Source organism: Cnephaeus nilssonii (assembly GCF_951640355.1).
Source record: "Cnephaeus nilssonii genome assembly, chromosome: 18".
Lineage (NCBI taxonomy): Eukaryota > Metazoa > Chordata > Mammalia > Chiroptera > Vespertilionidae > Cnephaeus > Cnephaeus nilssonii.
In genome coordinates, this window is record NC_137089.1 from 5,214,386 (window position 1) to 5,230,839 (window position 16,454).

Here is a 16,454-nt window from a genome sequence, read left to right on the forward strand (position 1 = left end):
CAGAATCCTGGTGTTTCTTTATTTTTATTGATTTCAGAGAGGAAGGGAGATAGATGAGAGAGAATCATTGATTGGCATGCCCCACACTGGGGATTGAGCCTGCAACCAGGGCATGTGCTCTAACTGGGAATCGAACTGTGACCTCCTGGTTTCATAGGTCGATGGTTAACCACTGAGCCACGCCAGCCAGGCCGTCCTGGGTGTTTCATACACATTCTAACATCTCATTTGCGGGACAGCTCTCTAGGTGGTTGAAGAAGGAAAAGAGGGGTCATATATTTTAACTCCAGACTTGCTTAAACCAGGTTGTCAGGTGAAGGCCAGAAAGAGGGAGCTGCTGGGCTCATGGTGCTGACCCCAGTGTGGCCACCATGCTCTTCACTGGGGCTGAAATTTCGGGGTTGTTTGTTACCATGGTGTAACCTGGACCCTCCTGATGGATGCAGCTATCCGTTCAGTAACAGCAGTGGATTCAGGAGTCAATATGCAAATGCACATTTAGCAAAGGTGTAAATCGAGGGTGAGTGTATTTTGGCCTGTGGCTTGGAAAGAGAAACGAGTGTAGAAAACCAGGCTATTAATCTTGGGCTGGTTGATTCATCCATCAAAATCACTCTGTGTGTTTCAAGGAGTCAGGGTAAATCAATTAATAAAACATGACCTTGTGTTTCTGTAGCACTTTTCTCAACGGGGAGCCCGGTGCTATGCAAACCTCAGCGCATTGCCAGTCTTTTGCACTCATCCCAGGAGGACTGTCGGGCATGAGTAGGGCTGTGTGGTACCATAAGGTTCAGGCAGGAACGAAGTCATGTGGAAACGTTTATCCAGCGCCCATAGAGGTGCCTGACGGGAGCGTTGGTGGGTAGGTCCGAGTTTGGCCCGAAAGATGGAGAGTGTCGGCAAGGGAGTTCCGAGCAGACAGACCAGGATGGGCAAAAGGCACAAGGGCAGGAAATAGTATTTGCAGGAGCTCTGTAATCAGATTATGATTTCTACCAAGAAAGAAACCATCCCCAAACGCGCATGGATGATTAGGAAGACTCATGAGACCTGCATTCCCACTTGTTGCTGCATCATTTGGTGCACATGCCTCCTAACATTTTTTACTTTGGAAGAGATTGGTGTGTAATGAAGGGCCAGATACTAGTAAGCACATGGCTGTAATCCACCTCCTTCGCCCTGGAAGCGAGCACAGAGACGATGCTAGAGGTTGCACACTACTCGCAGGAGACGTTTCTTACAGGGCCCTGGTGGCGCCTCAATGATCTGGACTAACCTGTGGAAATGAACTTGGTAGTTCCTTGACCGTGTAGACAGGAGCCCCTGTGACCCACACTGGGGACCCTGCCCAGGCCTGGAGATTGTGCTCCTGCGAGCCCCCCTGCGCCCCTCTGCGCCCTCCACGTTCTTAAGCATAAAATGTTGGCTTGAAGGTGAATTCTGAGGTTCCTTTCACGTCTAAAATGAGGTGATTCATTCAGAAACTCATGAACGCAGGTGGCCTGTTCAGTAAAAATGCTACATCAATGCCGAAATGGACACTACGGGTATCTCCTCCGAGCCTGTGGGTTCGGACAAGACCAGAGCTTGAGCAAGGTAGCATCCTCCTCCCTACCGCCCTCTGCTTTAAAACTGGGCAGATCTTTCTCATGGACCCCATACTCTGACATGCGCTCAGCACCGGGATTTTAGAGAGGACGCTAGCGACGCCAGGTAAGCTGCTTCTTCACGTGGACCATGTTGGTTCTCTCTCGGGAAGATGTTTTTTAAACCTTACCCAATATCTTTTCTTCCATGGCCCCCCAACTCAGAGCTCTTCCCCTGCGCTGGGCTCATGATTGATATTCCCATGGTTCTGTCTACAGCTCTGTATTTCGACTATCAGGTCACACGGCTAGTGACCTGAGCATTTGGCTACTTGGGGGAGGACTGAAATCTCACTCGCCTGCTTATCTGATCCCCTGGTCCCAGGGCTGTGGCCACATTGGGGCCTCAGTGTAGGGTTAGGGCCCTAGGCCTGGGTTAACTCAAGCTGGACTGATGCCCTCTCTTTGACCAGCTGCAACTGTTGGGTGGGGGCCTTGTGCCAGGCACGGTGCCAGGCTCTGTGCTAGCCCTGGGGATCCGTGGTGACGAAACAGCATGGCCTCTGCCCTCAGGGAACTCACCGAGCTAAGGAAATACAGACATCACCTTACAATCCTGTTCTCTGCTCTGACCCAGCAAGTCGCACAGGGTCCCCCAGGGGCCAGGACCTCACAGCGGGGGGTCTGACCTGGTGGGCTCAATGCTGCCTCCTTCAGGCGAGGCCCCTGCCTGGCACTCAGGCCTCTCTTGTTCCTGACCCCCTACCCTCCATCTGAAGTGGGGTGGGCAGGTGGGCACAGGCGGCCAGTGCCCTGGGACACGGAGCAGTCCGGCCGGCCTGAGTGGGGTCTGCTCTCACCAGGTGGGTGTGGGGAGGCCCTTCCTTGGAGGGGCGCCACTGTCCCGGCCCACAATGCTCAGGGGGCTGTAATCCTTTGTGTGACTGACCACACAGTGGGCCGGAAGCGCTGCTTGTGCCCGCGTGGCTTCTCCTGCAGCCAGCTCCCCTCTGTGGGGGGCAGTGGGCTTCGGGCTGCAAACTGCTTACAACACAGGTGACCCCCAGCGACCAGCCTCTCGTCCTCCTGGGAAAAACTTGCCTCAGGGCAGGGATTGGGAGGGAAATGGGAAAGATGTAGAATGTCTTTCCTTTCCTCTTTTTTACCATTAAAATCTTGGCAAGGAAACTTGCTCTTTATTTCATTTGCCTGTATCAGCACAGATCCCCAGATTGAACTCCTAGGCATCGTCTTGGCTTCCTTATACTTCAGCCTTTTCGGCTGCAAACCATTTCGCTTCTCTCTCTCTCTCTCTCTCTCTCTCTCTCTCTCTCTCTCTCTCTCTCTCTTTTTTGCTTTTCTTTTGGGACTCTAATAACTCCAGGTGGTGAATGGGTGGAGGGGAGTACAGTTCTGTGGAAATAAGCTCTAAAGCAATACAAACACCAAGAGAAAAAAAATGGGAAGCTTGTCAAGCGGGAAGTGCTGGATTAAAGCCTTTTACTGTTATTGACATTGAAGAAACCTCCCTGTGGCTCAACACGAGGAGGTCTGTTAGATACCTCATGGTGCAGCTACCAGCGGAGGGCTACGCAGCCTTGAACAGCGAGGTAGCCGAAGCACCTTCACTAAGGAAAGGTGATTACGGTAGATGATGAGATGAAACAGTGCAGAGTACAATTCGGCATGTGAGCCAGTTTTATAGAAATATATGCATGATTTTTATACCTTGTATTGACATACAAAACCTTTTGGTATGCATGGCATGGCATGGGAAGTTGGATCAGGAGGGTTTATATTTTCTTCTTTTTGCTTACCTGTGTTTTCAAAATTTTTTTTTCCTGCAATCAACATGTAAAATTCATATAATTGGGTGACAATGGTATCGGGGGGCCAGGGCAGGAACCTCTCTTTTCCACATCGTCATTGTGGGTCTCCCGGGAGCTGGGTGGGCACCGTGACGGGTGTTGGAATGGGCAACTAGCCCTGCCTCTGCCTTCACTGAGCTCATGTTTTAGGGAGAGGCTGCTTTTAGGGACAACATTTTTAAGCTAAAAAAGAAAAATAATTACAGGTTGTGGTAAGTGCTGTGAAGAAGAAGAAGGAAAAAAAAGCCAGTGACATACGAGGGAATGACTGAAGGGAGGTGGGTGGCTTTAGGAAGGCGGCGGGGGAGGGAGGCCCCCTTTCAGGGGGCAGCCCCTGAACGTGGAGGCGGAGACACAGCCACGTGCGCGGGCTGAGGCCGGAAAGCGAGTGGAGCCGCAGGGAAGGGCCCTGTGAGCGGTTTCCTTCCTGCGGGCCACTCGGAGGCCTGGGGAAGCCTCGCTGTCCGCCGTGAGCAGCGTGTCCCGCTCCGAAATGCGGCAGAGGCTCCCAGGGAGATCTGGTACCCGTGGGGAGCTGGGTCCCGAGAGCTTGGTGAATATATTTTGCTAAATGGCCGGAGTGCACTGGGTGCGAACTGCTGGCTCTGTCTGTAGCAGCTCCGATGCCATCTCTCAGGGCGGGATTCCTGGGCCTCCCCCACCCGGCCGCTCCTGCACGCATTGGGCTCACCCACTGGATGCGCATGCAGGAGGCGGGACCCGGGAGTCTTAGTCCTTAACCTTGAACCCCTGGCTGTGGCGGGAATGTGTAAAGGTGCCTTTCTCCTCATGGAGTCAATATTCATTCATTCCATGACGAGGAGGAGGGAAGCAACGGACAGAAGTCCCTAAATGTTAGATTTGAGGACTGAGCCTGGGTACAGAGGCAACCAAAACTATATTCTGGGCGCTTCGACATATTAAATAGTGCATTTGAGTTAACAGTGGCAGCAACTATTCCGAGTTTTCTCCAAGGGCAGTTGGGCAATACAAGGCAAAAACCATAGCAATGTTCAGATCCTTTGACCTAGTAATTACAATCCTGGGAATTTATGCTGAGGTCATCTTTTTTTTTTTTTTTTAAGGAGGAGAAACCAGGAAACCAACGATATCTATAAATAGCAGCAGCAATATGGCCAATTAAAGCATAGTGCTGTGGGGTTTTGAACGTATTTTCCTACACAGTATTTAGGAGAGCTTTTCAGCATTCCTGTGAAGTCGGTTCTTATGCCCATTTCACAGAAGGGAAGTGGGAGGTGAGAGAGATCAAGGGAGGTGGCCGGGTTCACCCTGGCAGATTCAGGATCTGAACTCAAAGCCCAGGGATGGTAGCCTGGTGGGTTTGCTCAGAAACTCAAGAAGATGTTGGGAGTCGAGGAAGCATAAGGAAGGAACCAAGTTGGAAAATGATGATTGGACTTAATGTATGCTTTAGTTCTGTCCACGTATTTTACACGTCTTACCTAAGTTAATCCTTCCAATGAACATGTGGCCAAACTGAGTCCCTGAGCGGTTGGATAACTTGCGTTAGGTTGTCAAACAGGTTTCAACCCTGCAGGTCACTCAGAGGGCTGGGGAAGCCTGCGCAGGGCTCACTCCAGAGGTTTTGAGGTGGTTTGAGCGGTTTTCTGCTGCCCGCTGCTTCACAAGAATTCATTGCTAATGAGAGAATAAGTGAAGGAGTGGATTAGAGGGGTTAGGACTTGACAACCAGCTTCTACGGCGAGTTAGGCATCAGGATCCCATGGTTGTTGGGCTCTTTGCCAGATCTCTGCTGTTTCCACATGCAATGCAGTTGCCCAAGAGTTGCTGATTCGCTGGCCCTCCAGGCTACACTTTTCCACCACCCTTCACCTCAAAGCTCTCTTTCCTCGCTGGACTCATTCATTGCAAAACGCCCAGAGCTGAATAAGTTCAGGGGAAACCAGGCGTGTCGGGTGTGGACCTTCGGCAGCGGAAGGAAACGGAGCTATTTCGACATGATGAAATGTTCTGCAGCCATTAGAATGATAAATGCGGCTGTAGAAATAGGGAAGAGTCTTGAGAAACAAGGGTTGCGCGGATCTGAGGATTCCAGGGGAAGCCATGGGCGGAAAGGCTGGGTGAGAAGGAAGGAGAGCTGTGTAGGGGTCTTGGGATTGGATGGTGGCACCATCCACTTAGGCTGCTGATTGGGGAACCTTAGGGCCATGCCCCACAGCTCCTGCTGCTCCTTCCCCCAGGTTCCACAAGTCAGAAACTCTTTACCGATGCTACGGCGCTAAGTGTCTTAGTTCTGGGGCCCATTCTTCTCCACTGCCGATTTCCAGGCTCTTGCTCTCTCTCTCTCTCTCCTGGGCCCCACAACACCTTCGCTGCTGGCCTCCGTTCTCTCTCCCACCAGAGTCCAAATTGGACACTGTGGTCAGAGTGATCTTGATATTAAAACCCATCTGATCATGTCACCTTGCTCGGAAGCTTCTACTTACTTGTTGCCATCAGGAGGCAAGTTCAAACTCCTTAGCGGGGTGTAGGAGGAGTTCGTTACAATCTCACCGCCCTGGTCTTGCCCCCCGGCACGCCATGAACTCCCCTTCCTCTGCCCTTGTGCCTGTTCTTCTCAGCCCTTCCCTCATCTCTTCAAAACCAAGCTCATCCTCTCCGAGGTCTTCACAGGTGTCCCAGAGAGAGTGGGTCCCTTCACCCTCCTAAATTACAACGAGTCATGCTGTGTTGTCATTGTGAGGTTACAGCTCTTCCTCTCACCAAATTCTGAGCCCCTTCAGGGCAGGGACCACTTGCTTTACTGTCCCTCCATCCCAGACCCTCAACATGGTACGTAGGACGTAGCAAAGGAGCACACATGTGTGTTGATTGAACAAATCAATGACTTGAGTGAAACAACTGGTTCTTTATAATGTTTCCAAGTTGATTTTCGTAATAAATAGAAGTTTCAAGTCAAACAGTATTTAAAGAAAGCATCAGGATCTTCTGAGATTTACAAAAGCCAGACAGAGTCAAGTTAGTGTAGATGGAGAAACAGACAAATTGTGGAGTTGACAGATTGGGATTGAATTCTGGATGTCTCATACCGTGCCTGGGTTTCCTCATTTATGAAATGGACACGATAATAGTACCATATAGGGTGGTTGTAAAAAGCAAAAGAGGAAATATGAGCTGAGGGTTTACTATAATGCCTGGTTCATTGTAAGGGCTCAAAAAGATGCCAGCAAGCTGCAGGGACTAAATCATCACTGAGGGCCTAGTGGTCTTAGCAAACACCCTTTTTTTGCATCCTTCTGCTTGTTTTTTGTTTTTTTCCCAACCCATAACGTTGAAAGCTTTGACCTCAGCTGAAATGTGATTACATTAATGCAGAATGGCGAAGAAAGGATGGAGGAAGAAGAAATTCAGCATTTCTCTTAGGGTCTTGTTTTCTGTGTCTCTTTCAGGACATCTGACATGAGGTAGGGGCAGAACTTACTCATGGGTTCCTGCACGGGCATGGGGCTAGGGCTGATAAGGAGAAAGGTGCCTTTGAAAGGGACTCCTCATAGGACTCAACCTCCTTTACGGTCATTATTCCTCAGTGGACTGTTTTTCTTTGCTGGACTGTAAGTTCCCCAAAGCCTGGCATCAAGTCTCTATTGCTCCCCAGAGATAATGTTCGGACCAATGAATGACAGTTGTTGGGCATCCGATGTCTTCTCCGTGTAAAAGAAGAGGTTCCTCACAATGAAAGGAGGCCGACATTGCAATACTCCCCCTGATTGTAGGCATCTGAGCTAAACTGCATGTTGATGTGTTGAGGATACAATGGAAGAGATTTCTTTCTTGTGGGAGGTTGGGCTAGAGGTGTGTGGTTACTCAGAGCTCACTGGACTGGGCAGGTGTGTGAACTCTTCCTCTGGTTCAAATTGAGGACGGTGGTCCTTATGAACCAGGGTTATTTTTTAAAATATATATTTTTTATTGATTTTAGAGAGGAAGGGAGAGGGATAGAAACATCAATGATGGGAGAGAATCATTGATTGGCTGCCTCCTGCACACCCCCTACTGGGGATTGAGCCCACAATCCGAGCATGTGCCCTTGATCGGAATTGAACCTAGGACTCTTCAGTCCTTAGGCTGATGCTGTATCCACTGAGCCAAACTGGCCAGGGCTGAACCAGGGTTATTTTAAGAGTTTCATTGTGTCAGGCAAATTGGACCAAAGTCCTTGGATTGTGAAGTGTATTCCTTTTTAAAAAAAGACTGTTCTATCAGCACTAATGTTTGCAATATAAATACCAGCTCCCTCAGTTTAATTGAAATTGATGAAGATTATAATATAGTATAGAACCCCCCAGATCATTCTAAAATGATATCCTAAAATATTAGGGTACAAATCTGAGGCCTAGGACTCTTGACTTTAGAGTATGCTTTCAACACATTTCTGTGTAATATGGCCAATACCATTTGGTCTCCATGTAACTCAAGAGGAAGACAAAAGGCTAAATTAGGTAAAAAGCTACCCTTTGGTATATGGGGTAAGGAGTGATTTCTTGGCCACATATGGGAAGGCCCAGATAGTTCCTGGGATTCTGTTTGATTGAAATAAGAGTTCATAATCAGGGTTTCATAGATAGGCCTTCTGGATGCCTAAGTCCTCTGAAATTGTATGCAGATTCGTGTGCATATGTGCATTTTCCTGGGGAGAAAAGACCATGCTTTCAGGGGATTTTCAGTAGGGCTCTTGACCCCCAAATTGTTCAGAAACATTTATCTCCATTTATAGTAATGATCTGTCCAGCAATCAACTGAAAATACTCCCCAGGAGAGGTAACATTGTAGTCATTTACACTTTAGCGTTAATGAAGATATCTGAGTGTTGCAGAACAGCGTTAGGATGAGCTAGCTAAATGGGATGTTCTGGTTTTGTACGTAAAGAGGGAACATTTATATTCTAAGAGTGAAAGGGGAATTAGGGGAAACCGAAGAGGCTGCGCCCCCCCCCCTCCCCTGCCACATCCAAGTTCCCTATCAGACATTTTTGCACAGAGCAGACTCCAGAACGAAGTCTCATTTATCTGAGAGAGCTGTGCGTGGCACGGTGCAAGTCTCAAGTGGCGCCTGATTTCTGTTCTCAGAGCGATCATTTAACACCTCCCAAGGGCGTCTCCAGATACCATCGCAGGGATAACGGCGCACCTCTCCGCTCGGGGAGCCTGCCAAGCGCATCTGCCGCGTCCCCGGAGAGTGAACGAAGCTCAGTACCTGGCGGAGGGGGGAAGGCATGCCCACCACCCCAGCCATTCCAGACTTGGGGGTGGAGATGGGGGGGGGCGGCTGTGGCAACTTCGGTTGGGTTCAGCACTAAGAATCCTGGTCTGCGAGTCCCGAGGTCCAGTGCCTGCCATTTCTGAGCTCGCGGACCTGACGAGGCAGGTCACCGTCCCCTCCGAACCTCAGTTTTCTTTCTGCACAACGAAAAGGCTGCAAGGCTCAGACCCACCCAGATGCTATCTCCGCGCGGAGGTGCTGCTCCTTTAAGGAGGGCGGTGGCCGCGCCCCCTTCCTCTCCTCACCGCGCCGCCCGACCACCTGTCTCCGGCCTGGCCCCGCCCCTTCGCCGGGGCGGGGGGCGGGGGCGGGGCAGGGCTTACCTTACGGGGCGGGCTCGTGGCGCATGCGCACGGCCGGACAGGTCCGCGGCGCCCTCACTTCCTGGCATTCCCCCCTCCCCCTCCTCGCCGTTACCCTGTACATCCGGGTCACTTGCCCTCCCCGCTCGGAGCCGCCGCCGTCGCCGCCGCCGCCGCCTGGCTCGTCGCGGCTCCGCCACAGGGGCAGGTGCGGAGGGGCTCCCGGTCCGGCCGCCGCCGCCGCCGCCCCGCTCCGGGCCCGCGGCTCCCCCTAGCGCCGCTGAGGAGCCGCCGCCGCGCCTCGAGGAGGGCGGAGGAGCGGGGCTGAGCGCCCGGAGGCTCGAGCGCAGGGTGAGTGGTTCCTCTGGACCGTTTCCCCGCTTCCCTCGCACCCGGCGCTGGCCTGCGCCTCGACCCCATTTTGGCGGGGAGGCGGGTGCGGCGGCGCGGGGCTCCCCGGTCCCCCCCGGGGCCCCCGCGTGTTGGGCCCACCTCGGCGCCCACCCCCGGCGCTGCGGCTGCACCTCCGCGGACGCCCCGCCCGCCCGGCGCCCCCCGCACCCATTCATTCGGATCCTCCACGCTTCCGCCCCTTCCTTCCCCTCGCACCTCCGCGCGCGTGCCTGCCGCCCCCTCCCGCCCCCCAGTCCCGCCGCCGCCCCCGAGGTCTGGCTCCCCGGCCCCCCTGCCCTCCGCCCGCGTCGCCCCCCACCTCTCCGTCCTCCTCGCGGCCGCTGGTCCTTCCTCCCTCGCTCCCGGAGCCTGTCCCCGGGTCCACACCCCCTTCTCCCGCGGACTCCGCCACGCCCCACCCGGCACCCGGCACCCAGCCGCCTGCTCACCGCGTCCAAGTTGGTGTCCTGCGGGCCACCCCCTCTTTCCACCTGTGCACCTCCTGTCCTGCGTGCACCTCTGAATTCCCGGCATTTCAAGTCCAGATCCTCAGCCCCAGGGTATGGGCTTGGTGTGTTTCCAAGACACGGTTTCCCCTGTGATGACCCAAATCCACGCCTGTCAGGCGGCAGTGCAAGTGGTAACCTATGTTTGTGTTTTCCTTATGGTGGTTCTGGGCCCTCCCAAATCTCAATCTCTCTCTCCCTCTCTCCCTCTCTCCCTCTCTCCCTCTCTCCCTCTCTCCCTCTCTCCTTTCCTGGAGGAATGTCTATGATGGATTTTCTCTGACTGTAAAAGCTGGCAGATTGTTCCTCTTGCTGCTGCTGCTCCTCGGCTCTGTCCCTGATTGGCAACGTTACCTGTTCAGACTGTTGGGTGAGACTTTTTCTCACCTGTCCACAGCAGTGACTGAGTTTCCCCTTGGCGTGCGGAGCGCAGACGAATGGCCAGAATTCTTGTGGTACCAAAAAGTGCCATTCTGGATAAGGCGGATTTTTGGAATTTGTTGACACGTGTTTTCCCCTCCTGTGAATGCACAGAGTTTGCTGTCTTTTTACTCCCTTAACCCTCACGTGGAAAACGCGTGGCCGTCAATTTTTGTGTTCTGATAGCCCTGCAGGCTTGGCAAACTGACATTCCAGAGGCGGGTGGTATACAAGCTAAAGGAATTTCAGTCACTTGGGGGTTTGGGGAATTACACTGCAAATCACTTTAGACTAATGTACCTCACGGAAAACACACCGGTCCCCTTAGGTCTTTAATTGTATTGAATAGTAAAAACAGAAGTTGGCGTCTAGCACAACTTGATAATTGGGGCGTATTTGATAGCCCGTTTGTAAAATGTTGCAGTTAACTAAAACTGTCTGGTGGACATTTCATAAAGTGAGATGATAGTACTGTGTGTTTTTTTTTGTTAGTTTTTTTTTTTACATTCTTAGTACATAATAATGAACTTGTATGTTAAATAGTGTCACTCTTGAGATGGTTTGGCTCATATTAGAAATAGTCACTTACCTTTACTTAGTAAGTAATTGACTGAGGAGTCTAGAGCTATATTTATTTCATTTTACTCCTCGTCTCCTTGGGGAAAATATTGGACTACCACTTACTATATATGAGGTTACTTAATTCATTAAGCATTGATGCACTCAACTGCTAGAGCCTATAATGTGCTTGTCCACTGTTTAAGGAAAACAAAGTGATAATAGTTGTAAAGGTTAACATTAGTTATATTATGCCCACTATTATTTTTGGTCTCCTTTTCTGTTGCTACACCAGAGTTTAGCACAATGCCTGCCTATTACACAGTGGATACTTAATAAATATTTTGAATAATTGAATGAATGGCAAGGTCAGAGAGTTTTCCACTAATATCGTTTTGTAATTATGTGTTAAAAGTTTTTGGGGAAGATGTTGATTGCTCTCAGCTGCAGTTTTCTCAGTTCGCTGGTATATTTTGTGGATTGCTGTATCTAATTATTTAAATGCTTTGAGACCTTGGGGGAGAAAGGACAGTAGACATGTCATTTTGGGTTATGTGCTAGTGCAGTGAATGGATTTGTTCACTTAGAATGGGTATTTGATATGTGGATCTTGTCAGCATTCCTGAGCAATAGTTAATTCAGATAATTTCTTATGCAATGAAAGTTTCTAAAAGTCAGAATAAAAATTCTTGGATGTGTGTGTTGGTTCTATATTATGATCAGTTCACTCAATTAGGTTAATTTTCAAGGAATATTTCACATAGCAGAAATGGAAGGCATAATGCAATCATGTGGCAATGGTTACTTACCATTTCAGTGGTGGTGATGACGACAATGATGTTAATAGTAACTAACAATTATATAGTGTTTACTTCTTGCCAGGAAGTGTTCTTCGATGGTTAATCTTTATGGTAACCTTGTCAGGTAGGTAACAGTATTCCCAACTCACAGAGATGGAAGCAGGTTAAACTAAAATGACACAGCTACTACGTGATAGAACTGGGACTTGGCTCTTAATCATTGTGCTGTAATAGCGAACACATGACAACCCTGCAAGATGTAGGTTAATTCCTATTAATTCCTAATTAGCATTAGGAAAGAAGGGCTGAGACAGTTTAGGTGACTTGTCCAAGTACACTCCCAAGTAGGATGAGGAAGGCTGTCATTTAAACCCAGAGCTCTATGACTTGTAGTCTTTACTAAAATTCTGTTTCAAACTACTAATTTGAGGTCCTACATTTGATATATATTTAGAAGGCATACTTAAAACAGCAAATCTCAAAGCTTTTTCAGCTGGAACACAGGATGGATAATGTTCGCTTGTTCCCTACTCTCCGGAGCATACAAAGTTTATAATTTCCTGCTCACTAACTATAGCTTCACCCCTTACCCCCACTCATGCAAGCATATTGGAATGCAAATGAGTGACATTTGTAAAACTTTGTAAACAAGGAAACCATTCTTAGAATTTCCATTCCTTAAATATGTACATTTCTTATGATGCATCCTACATCCTGATGGTGGTACCTTGGGTGAGAATGGCTGTTTTCAAAGATATTGGGTGGTTTTTGTTTAAATAGAATACTTAATGTGAAGATATATTTTTGTAGCTATTTAATTTATTTTGAAAAGGTAATGTTCAGTGGTATCATTGTGTGCAACACTGAAGCTTTTAACCCTGTACCGTCATTTTCTGCCACACACATCATCTCCTCTTGGTGTGTTCTAGCTGGTGCGATGTGGCTGGTGTGTATTAAATGTAGACTAACGCAGACACTCACTCTGCCTAGAATATTTCTTCCAGTCGTGAGTTGGCATGTTCTCAGATCACCCAAATTAACCTGAATACTAATTTAGGTCAAATCATTTCAGAAAACACTTGCTAAGAAAAAAATTATGACTGTTCACAGATATTTTTATTTGGGGATTATTTATGTCATTTCTCTGTTCTTAGGGTAATAGTGAATTAAAAGCACAGATTTAAATGAAATCTGAGATTTATTGGGTCTTGAAGTGGACTTTGTAGTTTGTTGACTCGTACTTGGTGAGAGATTCTGCTCATTGTGAAATTGTAGTACGTATGGACAGAAACACTGTACTTAAACCCTGGTTTGCTCTTGTCTGATGGATTCTCAGATTATCTGTAAGAGGGGAATAGTAATGTCTGTGTTATATGCCTCACAACACTCTTGTGAAATTCTATATTTCAGTGCAGTGTAATAGTGCAGAATATACTTTATTAATCTAATGCATTTATAAGTCAAAAGATCAACTTTTTGTTTGTTTTTTATCATCTGGTTGTTGTTTTTTTATATCTGGCACAGTACTTGGTATGTGATTGCCATTAATCACCCAAACAGTTATTGAGCATATAAGCAGGCTTATAAAAGAGTGAATAAAATACTAGTGGTCCCTTCTTACAGTGGAATAGAACAGCGGTCACCAACCTTTCGGACCTCATGGACCACCAGTGTCGACTGCTGGAATAGAAGACAGAATAGATCATGTGAGTTCAGTGCTGGTGTGTCTTCCACAGATACTTAATCTTCTGAGTCAGGATAAAAGTCCATGGTGTGTGTAATGCCATCTAAACTGAGATTGAACCAGTAGCCAGCCAGGCAAAGGGGAGAAGGCATGAGTGTAGGAGGAGGGAGAGGCAAAAGTCTGGAAGTAAGAGAGGTCATGTACATTTTAGAAACGGTTTCTGGTTCTGTATGTCCGTAATGTGGTCTGGGAAAGAGGTAGACAGTAAGCCAACCATAAGGGTGGCCGCTTGAGTCATGTTAACAAGTTCAGGTCAGTTTGACTGAACTCCGTGGGGAAACCATTATAGGATTTTTAAGGCGGGGGATAAAAAGAAATACTCAAGTTTATCTTTTCAAAAGATTGTTCTCTCGCTTTTGGAGAATGGATTGAGGGTGAAGATAGAATTACATGCAGGCAAGTTAAAAGTCTGTTTGTTGTTCACGTCCAGGAAAGAATTAATAGTCTTCCGTACTCGAGTATTGACAATGCAGGGATGAAGTCAAATCTATAAGATTAGATGATTTACTGGATGTTGGCTCCATTGAGCCGCAGCTCTGCTTCTGGTGGTAGAGTAGGGGATACGTTTCCCCAGAGGGCTTGCTACTACTTTTTTCATGTGCAGTTGAGATGCTGCTGGGGCGAAGGCAAAGCCAGTCGTATTCACAAACATGCATTTTACTTGACTCTCCACATTATTAGTCATTGAGAAGGAGTTGACCCACCCCAAAGTGGAAATATCCCTCTGGAGACTCACAAGGCTTCCGTGAGTCAGGCATTCCATTTCCCCGGAGCCCAGGAGCCAGCTAATAGCTGCCTTACACCAGGGATATGCCTGGTGGCTGTGTCAGGGAGGCAGAGGCCAGAACTCAGGGCCACCGCCAGGAGGACACTTCCTCCCTTTGTTAGAGGCTCTGATCAGTCAAGACACAGTCACAGAGACTTGTAACCCAAAATGGTCCTTGGGGTTGTGAGCTCAGGGGTACTAACACTTTACCTGCAGCCCTTCCTGATTGGGAGAATCCCCTGTGAACTTGCAGGAGGAGGAAGTACAGCCCTGTAACACGAATTCCTATTACGCATCAGGATGTAGAGGCAACAAGAGGACATTGAATTGCCCCAAAGAGCCCCATCCATGGGTCACATTAATTTCCCTTTCCTGCTGTAAATCCTGCCCAAATCATATTCGCTGAGTCTGGATGTCCTCTCCCTCCATGGGGTCAGATAGGGTGGTGATCACCTGGGTTCCTTTATCCAAGAGAGCCCTAAAACTTTTAAAAAATATATTTTTACTGATTTTAGAGAGGAAGGGAGAGGGATAGAGAGATAACATCATTGATGAGAACCATTGATCGGCTGCCTCCTGCACGCCCCCTACTGGGGATCGAGCCCACAACCCAGGCATGTGCCCTTGGCCAGAATCGAACCTGGGACCCTTCAGTCTGCAGGCTGATGCTCTATCCACCGAGCCAAACTGGCTAGGGCGAGCCCTAAAACTTTGAGTCCCTCTCTAAGGTTCTCTGAATAGCCTCAGAGGGGTATGTATGGCTTTCAGTCCCTCTCGGGGGTCAAGGAGACCTCAGCCCCATTCCTTCCTGTTTTTCTCTGTAAAGCAGAAGAGTTTGGAGGTGCATGTAGGGAAGGATGGAGTGGGGCACAGAATGAGAGAGGAACTCTGTACCAGTCATCAGTCACTTTTGGTCACTCTCCTGTAGTTCAACCAAAAGACCTTCTAATACTTTTGGTTTATATAAAGCTCTCTCTTGGCAGCAAGGCCATGATTACTTACACAGTCTGTTTTAGCTTTGGGGATTCCTTGGCTCAGCAGTCACAGCCATGCTGCCTTTCACCCCGAATGTGTACACAGGGCTTGCTGCCCCAACGCCATGACACATCCTTCCGTCTGCCAGCCCAGGGGAGAAGGACCACTTGAGTGGCTGGTTTCAGTCCCACTTCTCAATGCTTAGTTAACATTAATTCGACTCCCTGTTCATGAACTGGTAGGACAGTGGGGCTCCTTCTCCCACCCCCACTAGGATGCTCTCTGATCCCAGCTGTCTCCTGTTCCGGAGCTCTGCCCTTGGGCCTTTCTCCTCCTCGCTGGAAAGTCATGGCTCTGTCCGCGTCCTGTCCTTGTTGCCCACACTGTTCAGAACCATGACTGTCTGAGATCTTCTCTACTAACAAGCTAATAAGTTACCCGGCCACATTTTAATGGATATTGGTGAAGACACGAGACTCCTGTGGAAGAGATGAAGGACGATTTATTCCTCTCAGTAAGAGCAGTAGCCAGAGTATCAGCATTTGTGCTGGTTTTCTGACCCTGAGTTTAGACTTGCGCACATAGAGGACTGTTACTGGAGAGAAGCGCTGAGTTTAGGGAACCCAAATCTTTTGTAATGAGCTGTAGTGGGCCTGTCCTTTGCTCAAGGATGCCTTATATTATGATTATAGTGTAGTGTGTTATCATACCAGACAGTAGGCATGCCTGTCCTTTGCTCCAGAGGGAGACACTGTGTCTTACAAGGCTGTTTGCTAAATAGATATCCTTGAGAATGTGTCCAGAGCAAAGGGTAGTCGGCACTCTCAGCTTGCAACACATTCAGAAAAGACAGACTATGGACAATTCCTTCCCAACAGAGGTAAATTATACCTCAATAAATCTGAGTCAAAAAAAGTACCTGGCACGTAGTAAGAATGCAATACACAGTATGATTGCTGTTCATTTCCTTGGTCTGTTGGGGGCTTGGAGGGGGAGGCAAACCTATATGTAGTGATCTTCTTGGGTTGCAAGGTGTGAGATTACTTTGCTTTTGTTTATATCAATCTACCTAAAGTTCTATGCTTAAAATTCTGGCAAATTCTAACACACAAAGCAATGTTAATTAAGCCCAGCATTTTAAAGTTAGGCTTCTTTTCCTTTAGATCTTGGGACAGTAGAGACCTGGGGAGTAAGAGAGGCTGGCATAGTTAGCTGGGAGAGTTTTAAAATTGCAG

At 48.7% G+C, this 16,454-nt stretch overlaps 1 protein-coding gene across 6 annotated transcripts in view; it reads left to right on the forward strand.

Annotated features, from left to right (window-relative positions):
• The window catches only part of CYRIB (CYFIP related Rac1 interactor B), a 112,757-nt gene that overhangs the window by 44,026 nt on the left and 52,277 nt on the right, over positions 1-16,454 (forward strand). For 2 of the 6 annotated variants that reach the window (XM_079796225.1, XM_079796220.1), the window contains exon 1: positions 9,270-9,408. The exons of 3 other annotated variants lie outside the window; for them this stretch is intronic. The gene's annotated coding sequence lies outside the window, so the exon portion shown is untranslated. Of the gene's footprint in view, positions 1-9,269; positions 9,409-16,454 lie in introns of those variants that run through there. One more of the 6 variants, XM_079796224.1, reaches the window with a different exon arrangement.